The sequence below is a fragment of the Perna viridis genome, chromosome 3 (assembly GCF_037379345.1).
Source record: "Perna viridis isolate PV_CMFRI_1.1 ecotype Kerala chromosome 3, ASM3737934v1, whole genome shotgun sequence".
NCBI classification, from domain to species: Eukaryota; Metazoa; Mollusca; class Bivalvia; order Mytilida; family Mytilidae; genus Perna; species Perna viridis.
The window spans coordinates 40,116,224-40,130,669 of record NC_142447.1 but is presented as its reverse complement, the minus strand read 5'-3'; the positions used below and the strand labels follow the sequence as shown (position 1 = coordinate 40,130,669).

The following is a 14,446-nucleotide window of genomic DNA, read 5'->3' as shown; positions in this document are numbered from 1 at the left end:
TCAAATATAAAGAAAAGCAAGTTTATACATCAACAAGATATAAACAGTTATACAAGTATAATGAACACAATAAGCTTATAAACGTAATTACAGATCACAGAATGATAGCAACATCCGTCTAAATAAACTGAAAGTTTCAAATAATATGGAACATTTTTAGAGGTCATTAAAGAATTGAATTAGCAATCCATCAATTACCAGCACAAAGTAGACCAAATTGTATCTACAAGTAGTAATAAAATCATATGGTAAATCAAAAAAAAGATGAACAATTTCACTGAACATGTCCATCTTGATCTTTTTATCTAAGTCAATGGGCCATTTTCAATTTGAACTGGGATTTTTTGCATTCCCTTGCAAATCATCCTTTCATTTCAAATATAAAACTGAGCTACACTTCTGACTTCTTTTGGTATCTATCACAGGGATATGTTTGCTTTATATCAAAATCAGCCCTGAAAATAAACTGTCAAACCAAAATGGATACTGCATAGTATTTGGTACAATGTGTGCTTTTTGAGCCTACAAAACCTATTTTGAAGTTTAAGCATACATGACACAGAAACCAAAGCACAGAATGAAGCTAAAATATGTAAATTCCTGCAACAAAAGCAGTTCCAAATAACAATTGTTCTAAGAAGAAAATAGCAGCCATGTGCAATAAAAGCTCGATAACATATCATGAAGGTATAATCTGACAAGAAAACTTGCCGAAATATTTAGTTTGTTTAAGTACGAGACCTTTAGTACCAAACCAAACAAACACTCAGAACTTCTCAGTTTCAAAAGAAATTATTAAAAATTGCATAGAAATGATAATATATGACACCATTTTGACATGTTTAATATATTACAGTCCAAACTTATTGTTCATTTCTGGGTTGAGTGATCTCTCTAACATAAGAGGAAGTCAACAAGCCATTCTGTTCATTCACCAATTAACAGGGTTAGAAACTTATGTAAGTGATCTATGCAAGTAAGTATTTTGATGATTGTTAAATTAAAAAATGAATCTAGCTGAGAAATCAGTAAATTCAGTCAGATTTGTTAAAAACATTTTTTATTTAAAAAATATCATCCATGTGTTGCTATCTAAAAGTAAACATTTAAATACAAAAATTCTATGCAGGTACGTTTTGGGCAATATGTTACTTTTGCAGAATCATCAAAAAAACAGTCACTGTTTTTGATGAAATGTTTCATTCCATATCAAGCATTTCTAATACCATGTCTCCTGACTAAATCAGAAATTCGATTTTGAAAAAGGCAGTTTAGCTTTTTCACTCTTCAAATAGAGATAATATGATTGTTCATATGACTGAATTCACAAGACAACATAGCTGGTCCTTAACCACTCTGTATATCAATGATATGATCACTGAGACCTAAAACCATGTTTATGTGATAACCAACGTAGAATGCAACCATCTTGTCTTACCTAAGATTAGTACTTAATTATAAGGAAACAGACTAAATAAATTTGACCTACGAAATACTGTCCTCTTGGGCCTAACCATTAAATACATTCCGCAGAAAATCCAGATATTTAAGTAAGGAGGTCTAGAAAAAAATAGGGATCCCCAAGCTTTTATTTGTTCATTACTGCAGGAAATTAACATAATAATTAACAGAAAGGGAAGGATTCCATTGTGAGGGTAATAAATTAATTTAAAATTAATATAAGAAAACTCAGGTGCCCTCTAAAATACACTGAAAAGGCATAAATATAAACAGGTTTAAGGTACTGGTAGATGGATCTGACACACTCAGGCTCTGAAAACATTGAATGCAATCAGTTCTGGACTAAGCCTTACAAATACAACTTTGTTTAGAGAAAGCAATTTTACTTAATTTAATCAACTTTAGCAATGTTTACATCAGTGCTTATTTAGAATATTCTTCAATTTGCAAGCTTTATTCATGATGCATAAACTAAAGAAGAAAACAAACTGTTTCTATCATAATTCTGAAAGACAAGACAAAAATACATTTGAATAGAACTTCTAAAATAGTGCAAAGGAAAGAATGTCCCAGGAAAATACAACAGGACAAAATATAATATGACTTCCTGTTTTTCACAGCAAGTAGAAATTTGTAAAGAGGTGTTGCTATTTGACTAAACTACACCATAACAAAGTCAAATGGTAAATACAAATCTCATTTAAATGTGCTAGGTCAGGGCTTTTATTCATAATAAGTTATGCAGAATATTACCTTACATAGCTGACAAATGTCAATGCTCAGACTTAAATGTAAACATATAAAGTACCTCCTAATGAATATTGTATTATTCCTAAATTAAAGAATAAAACAGAATGCTTACCAAAGTTTTAACTATCTGTTAAATAGTTAAATCCCTATAGTATGCAATGAAGCTTCACACAGAATGTTATTTTCCTGTACAATATTTCTATAGCTCCTGTATACATATGACATAAAAATACCTGTAATTTATTCTGGTTTACAAGACATAAACTGACACTTAGTTTGTCGTGACGTCACATGCAGAAAACCTTAGGACGATACTCATTGAAGCAAAGTACACAGGATTAAATCCTTGGATGTTAATACCTGTATTAAATCTACAGGTAGCCCAGTGAGTTCATTATATATTACTTTAACCATTAAGTCAGGATGACTTAGGTGACATATGTCTATTCAACCTGTCAACAGATGTGAATTTATAAGTAGAAAATTGTGTCTTCAGTAATTAACCTGTAAAAATTCTTTATTATCCATTATATTATTATTATTTTGTTTTGAAAGAAAATAACACAGCTGAAAAAAAATATAGAAATTGATAGAGAAACAATTCAGAATTTCACCTCACGGTAATTCCCAAACAGCAAATACCTGTCTGAGTATGTCGACACTGTGTATTTTCTGCATGTCTTATTTAATTCATTTTTTTATTTATTTGCTTCCTAAAAACACTACCTCCTTAATGCTTAGTAAATACAATATCATGTCTATTAAGATTGGTTACCAATGTACTAATGTAGCTCTATCAAAACATTACCAGTACAGTGCACATCATACTCATTCAAATTACCACTGGTTCAAGGTCCGGGACTCTCAAATTCTGACGCAAGGCCATTGATTTTCGTCTAACTAGGTCCTTGACCTCTAATACTTTTCAGTTACTCTTATTTTCTTCAGGTGGAACTTTTTTTTAGGCTGCCAAAAAGTCCTGGACCTATCAATCTCAAAAAATAATTTCCATCATAATGGTCAGCATTAGTATGATTTGTTATAACAAATAAAAATTTTGTACAATTTGTATGCTTCTACAAGGTATAACATTGTATTCATGGTTTGAACTTGATAAGTACTTTCTAGTATTTATATTGTTTTAGGAGAGACAGGCCACCCCAATAAAATATTTTGAAAAGATATATTAAGCCATATCTGAGGTTTTTTCCAATATGAAGAAGATTCAAATCAAAACTATTTTTAAATGAGGGAAACAAAAAAATCTGTTATGTAATAGGCATGTAATTTTAGAGTGCTATTTTCTATGGAAAATCTGAATTAGGTCAGAACTACATCATCTCCATCCGAACTTCCATCTAAACTATACACATGTCACATAGTCAAAATGTTCAAAATGAAAAAAAAATAATTCATTCAAGTAAATAGGAGTGTCTCCATTGATGTAGGGATTTTATTTACAGGGTTGATGCAGGTCATACAGTCAGTTGTCTGTAAAAGTTCCAGTACCCAGGGAAGGGAACATCACTAGTAGCACATTGCACAATATACTGTGGTACATTATTCTTGGTAAACAGAAGAAAAAAGAAAAAGCAAGAACATATCCATGAATGCTAAAATTCTGGCTACAGCAATGCAAAGCATGAAAAAATCACAAGAAGTATCATTGTAGAAAAACGCAGTCATATAAAACAGGAGATCCAAGGAATAACAATCTAGCTTGGCAAACTTTAGTATGATCTTAGTTGCCCAAGGCTTAGTAAAATGATGTCTATATTATACATGGGGTAAAAACCTGCAATAATTAGTTATCTGTCTAAACTTCCACAGAAAAACAAAAACTCACCAAGACACACCAAAGGGAAACATATGCTGATAATCATAGTGGATTTTAATGTCTCTTACTACTATAAGTTTTCCTACACTAAGTTTTCAATAAAACTTAGTGTTTGAATTTTTCAAATTTTAAGCCAGTTGCCTGTAAAATATGATAGAAAACACATTTTTGAGGGTTTGTGAACATCTGTTGTATTCAAAATATATATCAATTGGGTTTAAAAAATTATTATAAATGTTGATGTGATGAATGTGCAAATAATGGCCAAACCTTACATTGTAAAATATGCAGAGATAATGCTGTGCATCAATTTGATTTTCCATCAAATTAAATGAAAACCAGCTACACAACAGAACAATATAGAAAGAAACAGGTGTAAAATCAATGAACCACTGTTGTTGAACATGTTATTGTAAAATGTTCACTACATATTATACTTCTCCTCTGCCCTGAGGTGGCAGCAAACATCAACTAACATACCATCTCCACTGATCAAGGTCATTGATAGAGGCTATTCAAGGTCATCTAATTTAATTGACCCAAGAGAAGATTTAGAAGGCTGTACCTAGGTTAGACAATCATTCAGGCACACATCTTGTATAGATATTGGTTAATGCTTGATAAATTTGTATTTTTTAATTATCACTATGATAAATAAGACTCAGCTGTTTAATATAGAACCCACCCATAAATACTTTTACTACAAGCTAAAAAGGGTGGATCTGCAAAACATTTGTATAAAGTGATAATCTTGCAATTACTGATACATGTATATCTGATGATTCAAAGATCAACATTAACACTTAAGGATTGTTTTTAATATTCTACTAGGTTATGCAAGCATAAATTGGTCAAAAATGAAAAATAATCCATATATTTTAATTTCTAATCGATTAAAGTCAAAATTAAGATATTTCTCTTCATCAAAGCCTTATTAAGCTAAGATTTTTTTTTTAATTACGGACTGTCGACCAATCAACATTAATGATGTCTCAGTACCAAGTTAAGTAATGAAAAACAACCTATCTTGCCCAGATGAGAAATACACATTCAAATTAAATTATTATAAAATGTAATACTAGTACACCATGTAAAAACATTAGAAAAAAAAACTTTATTAAAGATATTGATTTCTGATCAACTGTTATTAAATGAAATAGGTTTTGTTTCACTATAAAAAAACTATGATCTCCCATTAAGGGTTTTTATTTTGTTTGTTCTGGGTATATTTTTCATTTTTGTTTTAGCTTTTGTTTTGTTGTGTTTTTTTGTGGCATTTTTGTGTTTGGTTTTGTTTTGTTTTTGTTGTTTTTGTTGTTGTTTTTGTTTTTTTTGGAGGAGGGGGTTCTTTTATTTCTGTCATTTGACATGAGTGTTTTCTAACATTGAGTAGTCTAGACATACAAGAACAACAGCAAAATAAACAATTTTTAAAATTTACCATTTACATTTGTTTAACATTAATATGCTAGGTCTTAAAAAAACATTTGAAAAATTGTAGTCCATGAATTGCCTATACATTTATTTAAATGTTCTTATAATAAGATTTTAAATGTTTAAACAGAACAATTTCATGGTCAACAAAGTTAAGACAGTAAGTGCCAATTTCACATCACATATTATTTACAATATTAAAAGTCTTCCTGTCTTAACACCTTACAACTGAGCCAGAGGGAACCTGCGTCACATCAAAACCCCTACTGACACATTATTATGTATACCTCAACACTGAGCCACACACTATATACATCACAACTGATGCCCCCACCTCAAATTGAAGGGTAAACACATTTTACAGCTTCTGTGGCAAACCCATTCTTAATACCAACTAAAAGGTGGGTAACCTATTCACAAAGTGGATTTTTTTGCTTTGATATTAATTTTGATTTTTCTTTTGGTAAAATGATGGAGAATGTCACACGTTCTTGTTTACTATTACTTTAAAAAAACCAAGAGACAAAACCAAGTATGTGGTGTATGTTCCGGGACTACACTATCTCTGCCTGCAATACAATCAAAACTCATTAAATTATAAATAAGATGCTTCACAGGGTGCAGTTTGATATGACTGCATAAATCAAACCCCTGAACTGTTGGGGATGGTGCAGCTTTATTAGACATATGCTACAAAATAAGAATTTAGCCAGAAATGAAGTGGTTACTTACTATTTGGCTATCAATTCCTAAATTGTTCCAGTCATAACCACCAAAATTAAATGGTTCAAGTCATAACCACCAAAGTTAAATGGTTCCAGTCATAACCACCAAAATTAAATGGTTCCAAAAACCAAAAATAACCACCAAAATTAAATACAACCTACCATCGGAAGAATGACACTTTCTGGTACAATATTAGAGAGCCAACCCATTTTACTATAATTATCATTTAAACATCAGAGAAATGCTTGTTTCAGGTCTCTTGTTAGTCCTCAAAAAAGGCTCAAACCTGAACCCCCCTGTACAACCATTGTAGTATCACTGAACCCCCAATCCCAATACAACCATTGCAGTATCGCTGAACCCCCAATCCCAGTACAACCCTTGTAGTATCGAATATTGTGGAACATTACTATGAACATCCATGTACTTCTATTAGATGCATATATAGGGTAGTTAAATTCAGTGAAATGCTTGTTTTTGGTCCCCTTCTAAGCCCTTAACTCCAAAACAGTTGATGCCATAACCCTCAAATTCAATACCAACTGTCCACTTGTGGTTTTGAACAATATCATGAAATTTAATGAAGAACAATCAAGTAATACTTAATTTATTGCATGAAACCCAAGTGTCAAAATGATAACATGGACATAAATATTACCTGCTAAATTGACTTTTAACACTATATATAACACTTATCATTTTTCGAAACTACAAAAATTTATACCCCAATTATGTCCATGCAACAGAACAGCTAACATTAGCAATGGCAAAAATTGTATGTGTTAATAGTATTTAGAAGTAGAGCTTGTATTCCAAAATCAGCCTCCAGAAAGAAGTCCCATATCCTACCAAATACTAAACAAATTAATACCAGACTCTCATTGTTCTTGAAAACTTTCAGACCATTAACACTCAAACAATATTCAAACAAACATTAGTATTCATGAACGTAAACATTAATGGACGTGTGTACAATAGAATATATATGAATTTAAATATGTCAATACATCAATATCCACTCACCAGAATCAAGTCCGTTCAGAACTTGATAATTTCAACTTTGATCCTATTCTTGAAAGTATCTTCCAAAAGGACTAAATCTTCTAAATTGATCTACTAGTGGACATCAGTACTCTAAAATGAAATAAAACATAATTAAAACTAAATATATATACTACTGAAACTCTGGTCATAACAGAGCAACTTGAAGAACTCCATTAAGAAACTACAAAAATGTATTAGTATAATCTGTGAATTGAAAATAAAGCCTAAATGCAACAGTCAAGTTGAAATACAATTTTCTCTGTACAATTACCAGAAAAAATACATCTAACTTCAAAGTACATCGGCACTTAATGGCCCTTAACATCAATAATTATTCATAACTTGGTGATACCTCACTTACTAAATCTAAATTAATAACTGTATTTCCAATTAACAAGGACACAGAAAAAAACACTCTAGATTTTTCCAAACCTTACTTGTAAATAGCCTCAACAAGTCAAATTTGAGGCTGCAGATGTGGTTAAAAGTGGGTGTGGCTACCTGATGACCATAAAGGTTTTTGAACAATGCCTCTCGTAATTTTAACGGGACAGATGGATCAATTTGAATCCTAATCAGAAACCAGGTAACTGGACATTAGTAATTTGTAAGAAATTATGTTTCAAAGGTAAAAGTTGTAAAATCAAATGGGCACTAACATATCAATGTCTTTCAAATTTCTTCATTTTTTATATATATTATATTGGTTCTATTGTATGTATGCTTTAAAAGTTTTTCCTTTTTTCTTTTAGTTTTCTAAAAAGTTTAAGTCATTCTGACCTGAGGTAATATCAATGTACATTCGAATGTTTTGTTAATGATCTTTGTTCAATTGTATTTAGTCATTAGGTATAAATTTTTTGACATTTTTTCACGAATTGTCAGAAATTTTTAGAGAAAGAATATTCTCAATCTTATTTTTTTTTTCAACACAAAAAAAAAGATGTAATCAAAGTGCTGTTAGCACTGGGGTTTTTGATTCTTGTGAAAATTTTAAGATGGACAAGATTTAAAATATTACATGATGTAAAATAAAACAATAATCATACATTTGCATTTCCCATACTATTTAGAACTGATTTACCTAATATGTACAAACTGAATGTCAATCGATATTATTGATTTCTGAAGTAAAAACTGTAACTGATAGTTAAACAGTGTATAACTTTACACACATTTACAAATTGTTTTCTGTTTCACCCTGTTCCCATTTTTTTTTAAACCAGTGTCCAAAAGTTAATTTGCGATCACATCGAAAGTATTTCAACAGAGTATTATTCTACACTGTAATTAGACTCAAATGGAACTAATTTCAGTTTACGAAAATAATTTCCTTGATCAACATATTATGATTTTCATAACTAGACACTCTTTATCAATTTGAATTTTCCCGCCAATTTTACTTGGGTAAAATCACTGCTTTTCACTTCCTGTTTAATAATCTTAAAATAATGATGATAGGATGGAGATTTTGACTGATAATTGTATAAAAAAGGAACAAGCTTAGCACATCTAATGCTTCTTGGCACGTTACTGCAAAAATTTCATTCCCTAACAGCTGATTTATTACTAAACATCCCAAAAGGAGTCCCTCAAATCTTCAGTTCATTTGAAGACTAGATTTTCATTTTATTTGCAGAAATGAGAGAATATAATTGAGATGGAAAATTGCCAAACACATATTTACAGGTTATAAAAGATGTATTGAATGATATAAAGGAATTACATTTGAAATATATTTTTGTGTATTGTTCAGAAATAGTAGGGAAGTTCCAGGTATGAACCGGCAACACGAGGTATTTTGATACAAAACTCAAAAACAAATTTATTTCATCATTAAACGCCATTTAGAGTGACATTTGTTTTTACGAAAACAAGACTTAGGTACCACAAAAATAACCTACAATACAAGTATCAACAATAAACAAAAACCACTTTAAATTTGTTAAAAATTGATAAAAACAGAATTTTTGATATGTATAACCTAAACAAAACAGAATACTGTATATTCTTAACATGTAAAACAGCATGTTCTGTTTATATATCAAAATGAACAAACTACAGGAATTTCAATATGAAGTCAGTTCTCAATGCATATAACACGAAGTCACGTTAATGTGATGTTACGGACTTTTTCTATTAAAAATGACTACTGTTATATATATATAACTTAGCACTTATGTGGTGTATGTTCGGGGACTACACTATCTCTGCCTGCAATACAATCAAAACTCATCAAATTATAAATAAGATGCTTCACAGGGTGCAGTTTGATATGACTGCATAAATCAAACCTCTGAACTGTTGGGGATGGTGATATCACGACATCCAGTGGTTACATAAACCTGTTTAACTACTCGATGCAATACTTCTTTGAATGATACACATGCATAAATCTCAACGTGATTCCTTCACATAATGTATGTAATTTGTATGCATGGCTTTTGGAATGGGTGTCTTGGTTGCTTTCCTATCCCCCTTTCCACAAAAAAGGGTAAGAGAGAAATAGAATTTTTCCATTTTTTCAATAAATTTAATATACATGTCATTACCTTATAATAAACCCAATTCTGAAAAAAAAATTTTCCATTTTTAAAAAAATTTCTAACTGGCAGGGGACCCCGCTCTAAAAACCCTCTCCCCAGGTCCCCCTCAACCCCCTGTTTCAGGAAACCTGCAAACTGACCTGGTATACATCATGTATAGAGAATAAAGTACATTTTATTTCAGTTGAAATAAGCTACAGGTAGTGTATTTAGATTTCATTCCATTCCTTTTTTAAATGGAGAAACAGCATACTTTGGCAAAAATGATCCTATCTTACATAAACACAAGTCTCAGGTTAACATTATAAATGGCCTTGTAATGTAGTTAGTAATCTTGATCAAAATATGAGCATAACTTTGGAGGACAAAATCAATTTTATTCCCTGCTCATCAGAAAATATAAACCAAAATGAGAAAATGGCTTCATAGAAATTAACCTTTACTTTCAAGTCAGTACAATTTTATGAGCAAGTATGCATAGACTTAAAATGGAGATTAAATTGTGTCCAACTCTACATCATTGACTGAGAAATATAAAGTTAATGTGTTTGAACCTAGATAATCATATGTTTCATGAAACACAAGTTCTCATGTTCTGGAACCACTTAATCAATAATTCTATAAGAACAGGTTACATCTTTACTAAATATTCATCATTTCTTTTAATATAACAGTGTTCATATTAGTGATGGTTCAAGGTCCAAGACCTTCAATTTCTGACTTAGAATCTTTGAAATTTTAATTACATAGATCTTGGATCTTTTACTCTTTACATTGATACTTTACTGAGGAATTTAGTTTTCTCAAGTGGTCCATGGATTTCAAAGTCAGAAAAGTCCAGGACCTTCCATACTGGTTTGCTCATTTTATCTCCTAATAAATCTTTATTTTCATTACCCCTTATTGGCTTCTAATCTTCTTAACAGTGGTTTGTCTACCTCAGGCTCTATGAGTCTCTCCAGGTCTCCCTGTATAAGGATGATCTATATCTTTATTTTATATTCCTATCATATGAGGTAGCTACTCAGAGTAACATTTCTACAATGCAAGCCAAAACTAATGAAAATTTATTTTCACTAATTTCTCAAGGAAGAAAAAAAATCATGAAAATATATTCCCACAAAAATTCTGTTGATTATCAATTTGATGTTAAACAGAGTGGAAATTGTGGAATATGTTATGGGGTATTTGATTAAATGTTGTGTTTATTTGTTAAAATTTAAACAGCATAATTTAAATCCACTATTTTCACTATTATTAAACAAAATAGTCATATTAAATTCATGAATTTTAAAACTTGAAAATGCATTACAAAAATGTTGCATAATTATGAACAAATAAAACATTTCATTCTATATCAATATGGTAGATAATTATAACTAACAAAGAATAGCATGTTTCAATAATTTTGAACAAAATGTATTTCATTGCATTAGTTCTAAAAATTGAAAAAAAAATATGATCTGTAATTGAGGCAGTATAAAATGCTTTGTTTCTACAATCTGATAAATCTCTAAATTAGAATGTTGCTTCCATCCCCATGTCTTTTTATTTTCAATCTGACAGATAGAGTACAAAGTACTTCATTGTTCACCCAAACCCAGCTTTCAAGTAACTGAAGGGTTAAGCAAAATAAAAAAACAAACATCATCTATTTCAGTATGTCTGTGCATATATATTCTTTTTAAATTCATGACCCTACCTCATGTTTAAGTATTATCATGCTGAATCAAATATTTTTCAGACCAAACAGTAACCAATCATAGACAGACAAAATTTGGTCATGCATGCTAATGTTATGAAAAATGACCACAATTTCTGCCAAAAACACATCATAATTGACAGAAGCTTTTTAGCAAAAAATAATGAAAATGTCTTCATGATTAATTGCTATCAGCTAGGAACACAGAGTACCCCCTTACCATAAGGTTCCAAAATAAATTCACAACTATCATGTCCATTTTAAATTTAACCTATGTCATTAAACTCACATTATCTCCTGATAAGACCAGCAGACCAACATTGGGATTTAAAATATGGACAGATGCGTGCATGGAAATATTAATACATCAAGGAATTATTAAAATAAAAGGAAAATTTGTGATGCAGTGACTGCACCTGTCCTGAACTTGTGGTCAAAGGACATGACCAGAGGTCAGACCATTGCGAAAATTTTAATCACCATTATTCAAACAACACTTTCTTTAATTTCTCTGCACTAAAGATGGCCCATAACTTTAATCGACAACCTAGAGAAACCGCTAGCAATCATTCACTCATGAAATAACGGGTGGATCAATGTGAAGATGCTAATTAATGGTTATAGCCACGTGTCTTTATTAAAATGTATTGTTAACTTTCATTAGCAAGGCGTAAGATGCAACAAATGGTGCTCAACCTATGACAATAAAATAAAACTTTAAAGATATAACCTGACAATAGAAAGAGCCATTGGTCAAGTGAAAGGACTAGCAGATCAAAGCAGTGGTCAACTTTAAATGTCAAATCATTTCACAGATAGAATAGCTGTTAATTTATCTTCACAACTGTAAAGAAAAACAAGTAAATAAAACCAGTGTTGAGACTTTAAACAACTCCAGGTCTTCTATTAGCACCTATAAATGAAGCATTAGTACTTCTATAAGGAGGTCTTATTCGTCTTTTTAAGATAGGTCCAAGATTGTAACCTCTGATATAGAAAAATAAATCCTAAATAAATCAGCTGACCTATCATTTATAATTCAATGTTGTTATTATTTTTTGTTTTAACTTATTACAGTCAAATAGAGATGTTAGGGTCATGAGATAACAACAATTGTCAATATTAGAAATGAAAGCTGGACTAAAATACAGCTAAAGTACATTGTCCAGTGTTAATGTCCTACCAGTAGGACTACAATGTGGAGTAAGAGTTAAAAAGGAAACCAAATATATCGAGGGGAAACCAAAAGAATATATTTCAAGGATAAACACTAGGCTGGCAAAATATACAGACACAACAGCTGGTAAATTATACAGACACAACAGTGGACATTAAATAACCATAATAACACAAAAACAGAAGTAAATGAGCAGCCTGGACTACACTAAAATCTGGTAGCATGGACCTGGTGTGATGGATGGGATTTACTGTCTACCATTACATTGATTCACAAGGAATATAGAGAATTCGTTTTTATTCTACAAGTTATTTTTCCTTTTATGCAATGAAGATGAAAAAAATTATAATTATATGTGACATAATAATAATTGTAAGAAACTATTGGATGACAAGGAGAATCAATTAACTCCAGCAGTTTTCAAAAAGAAACTCAATATCTCAACATTACTCTCCAAGAGTACTGAAAACACAGAAAGTCAAGATATTGTGACATAAAAAAAACCAAAAAAATAGGAAAAGCAAATAATGCAATTACCGTTCTAACCAAGAGAGGAAGCCGTAACGATGTCCTAAACCTGATAGAAATGACTGCATTACTATAAAATTTCAATACTGCCAAACAAAATTAAATTAAGAGGAATACAATACTTTACAAATCAACTTACATGGTTCCAATAATAATGGCTCCAAACACTACAAGTCAAAAATCAATACAGTTTGAGTATAATTTGCAAGACCTACACTTTTTCACTAAACACTGTAATTAGATGAGAAAACATACCACTACTGTCATAATATAAAGCCTGGATTTATCTGATATATTATATGTTCTAACTTACAACAACGTTAAATCGATTTATCATGTATCATTTCAAGCATGAACTTATTTTAAAACATAAAATTAAATTGAAATTCATTGTAATTTTTTTTTATAAATTTCGGTCACTGGCCAATAAAGTTTCTATAGAGTACATCTACTTTTACCGATTCTTGTATCTATTTGTCATCGAGCCATTACTAAATATTGTCTTTTTACAAAAGGTTTCTATTTAAAATGCCTTTTCTCCATTTTGTTTGGTTAAGAAACATTTGGTTATTCATTACATATTTAGGAGGGTCGACTTGTTTTGACAGACCCAGAGGTCACATAATAAGGTATTTTAAGGCCAATGTTCTTTGAAAGATGTGAACAACCCTTCTTCAAATAATCCTACAAAATTTTCGTGTGACTAAAAGATCATGGGCTGGAGAAATTAAATACCCTTTGAGAGTATTTGTCCATTGAAAACATTTGTCCTGTAAGAATAAGACATTTCAGTGATTCAACAATTAGCCTTTAACCTTAACACAAGGATGGTGGCGAGGGTGAGCATTTTATACAGATATACAAGCAGCACCAATTATATCTACCAGTATTGTTCCTAACTTTCAATGTAAGGAAATCTCCTGAGAAAAGAATATTTGAAATAGCTACCAGGACCCATCATCCTGTTAAAAAATAATATATGAAATAACAAATTTTTAAAAATTAAAAAAAAAAAAAAAAAAAAAAAACACAAGACAACACACTGTAACAAAACAAAATAGAACAACACTAAGCAAAAAGTTATATATAGGAAAACCATACCTTTGAATTAAAAATTTTCTAGCTGCCAGTCAAAAACTTTATCTATTGAATACTGAATATTTTTAAAGAAACAAAACACTTTTTTCTTACATGGAATTTTTTTCTCATTTCTGAAACAAAATTTTCAGTTCAAACAAGAA

General features: G+C 30.7%; 1 protein-coding gene across 2 annotated transcripts in view; it reads right to left on the bottom strand.

Annotated features, from left to right (window-relative positions):
* The window catches only part of LOC148622232 (myocyte-specific enhancer factor 2C-like), a 67,082-nt gene that overhangs the window by 43,916 nt on the left and 8,720 nt on the right, over positions 1-14,446 (bottom strand). Inside the window, exon 3 of one of the 2 annotated variants that reach the window (XM_088571920.1) lies at positions 7,232-7,342. The gene's annotated coding sequence lies outside the window, so the exon portion shown is untranslated. Of the gene's footprint in view, positions 1-2,323; positions 2,476-7,231; positions 7,343-14,446 lie in introns of those variants that run through there. The other variant, XM_088571922.1, reaches the window with a different exon arrangement.